The sequence below is a fragment of the Penaeus chinensis genome, chromosome 1 (assembly GCF_019202785.1).
Source record: "Penaeus chinensis breed Huanghai No. 1 chromosome 1, ASM1920278v2, whole genome shotgun sequence".
Lineage (NCBI taxonomy): Eukaryota > Metazoa > Arthropoda > Malacostraca > Decapoda > Penaeidae > Penaeus > Penaeus chinensis.
Genome location: NC_061819.1, coordinates 9783931 through 9786430, shown reverse-complemented (window position 1 = coordinate 9786430; position 2500 = coordinate 9783931).

Sequence of the window (2500 nt, the reverse complement as noted above, 5' to 3'; positions counted from 1 at the left end):
CCACCTCCCCCAGCCCTTCTCCCTCCTCACCACCTCCCCCAGCCCTTCTCCCTCCTCACCACCTCCCCCAGCCCTTCTCCCTCCTCACCACCTCCCCCAGCCCTTCTCCCTCCTCACCACCTCCCCCAGCCCTTCTCCCTCCTCACCACCTCCCCCAGCCCTTCTCCCTCCTCACCACCTCCCCCAGCCCTTCTCCCTCCTCACCACCTCCCCCAGCCCTTCTCCCTCCTCACCACCTCCCCCAGCCCTTCTCCCTCCTCACCACCTCCCCCAGCCCTTCTCCCTCCTCACCACCTCCCCCAGCCCTTCTCCCTCCTCACCACCTCCCCCAGCCCTTCTCCCTCCTCACCACCTCCCCCAGCCCTTCTCCCTCCTCACCACCTCCCCCAGCCCTTCTCCCTCCTCACCACCTCCCCCAGCCCTTCTCCCTCCTCACCACCTCCCCCAGCCCTTCTCCCTCCTCACCACCTCCCCCAGCCCTTCTCCCTCCTCACCACCTCCCCCAGCCCTTCTCCCTCCTCACCACCTCCCCCAGCCCTTCTCCCTCCTCACCACCTCCCCCAGCCCTTCTCCCTCCTCACCACCTCCCCCAGCCCTTCTCCCTCCTCACCACCTCCCCCAGCCCTTCTCCCTCCTCACCACCTCCCCCAGCCCTTCTCCCTCCTCACCACCTCCCCCAGCCCTTCTCCCTCCTCACCACCTCCCCCAGCCCTTCTCCCTCCTCACCACCTCCCCCAGCCCTTCTCCCTCCTCACCACCTCCCCCAGCCCTTCTCCCTCCTCACCACCTCCCCCAGCCCTTCTCCCTCCTCACCACCTCCCCCAGCCCTTCTCCCTCCTCACCACCTCCCCCAGCCCTTCTCCCTCCTCACCACCTCCCCCAGCCCTTCTCCCTCCTCACCACCTCCCCCAGCCCTTCTCCCTCCTCACCACCTCCCCCAGCCCTTCTCCCTCCTCACCACCTCCCCCAGCCCTTCTCCCTCCTCACCACCTCCCCCAGCCCTTCTCCCTCCTCACCACCTCCCCCAGCCCTTCTCCCTCCTCACCACCTCCCCCAGCCCTTCTCCCTCCTCACCACCTCCCCCAGCCCTTCTCCCTCCTCACCACCTCCCCCAGCCCTTCTCCCTCCTCACCACCTCCCCCAGCCCTTCTCCCTCCTCACCACCTCCCCCAGCCCTTCTCCCTCCTCACCACCTCCCCCAGCCCTTCTCCCTCCTCACCACCTCCCCCAGCCCTTCTCCCTCCTCACCACCTCCCCCAGCCCTTCTCCCTCCTCACCACCTCCCCCAGCCCTTCTCCCTCCTCACCACCTCCCCCAGCCCTTCTCCCTCCTCACCACCTCCCCCAGCCCTTCTCCCTCCTCACCACCTCCCCCAGCCCTTCTCCCTCCTCACCACCTCCCCCAGCCCTTCTCCCTCCTCACCACCTCCCCCAGCCCTTCTCCCTCCTCACCACCTCCCCCAGCCCTTCTCCCTCCTCACCACCTCCCCCAGCCCTTCTCCCTCCTCACCACCTCCCCCAGCCCTTCTCCCTCCTCACCACCTCCCCCAGCCCTTCTCCCTCCTCACCACCTCCCCCAGCCCTTCTCCCTCCTCACCACCTCCCCCAGCCCTTCTCCCTCCTCACCACCTCCCCCAGCCCTTCTCCCTCCTCACCACCTCCCCCAGCCCTTCTCCCTCCTCACCACCTCCCCCAGCCCTTCTCCCTCCTCACCACCTCCCCCAGCCCTTCTCCCTCCTCACCACCTCCCCCAGCCCTTCTCCCTCCTCACCACCTCCCCCAGCCCTTCTCCCTCCTCACCACCTCCCCCAGCCCTTCTCCCTCCTCACCACCTCCCCCAGCCCTTCTCCCTCCTCACCACCTCCCCCAGCCCTTCTCCCTCCTCACCACCTCCCCCAGCCCTTCTCCCTCCTCACCACCTCCCCCAGCCCTTCTCCCTCCTCACCACCTCCCCCAGCCCTTCTCCCTCCTCACCACCTCCCCCAGCCCTTCTCCCTCCTCACCACCTCCCCCAGCCCTTCTCCCTCCTCACCACCTCCCCCAGCCCTTCTCCCTCCTCACCACCTCCCCCAGCCCTTCTCCCTCCTCACCACCTCCCCCAGCCCTTCTCCCTCCTCACCACCTCCCCCAGCCCTTCTCCCTCCTCACCACCTCCCCCAGCCCTTCTCCCTCCTCACCACCTCCCCCAGCCCTTCTCCCTCCTCACCACCTCCCCCAGCCCTTCTCCCTCCTCACCACCTCCCCCAGCCCTTCTCCCTCCTCACCACCTCCCCCAGCCCTTCTCCCTCCTCACCACCTCCCCCAGCCCTTCTCCCTCCTCACCACCTCCCCCAGCCCTTCTCCCTCCTCACCACCTCCCCCAGCCCTTCTCCCTCCTCACCACCTCCCCCAGCCCTTCTCCCTCCTCACCACCTCCCCCAGCCCTTCTCCCTCCTCACCACCTCCCCCAGCCCTTCTCCCTCCTCACCACCTCCCCCAGCCCTTCTCCCTCCTCACCACCT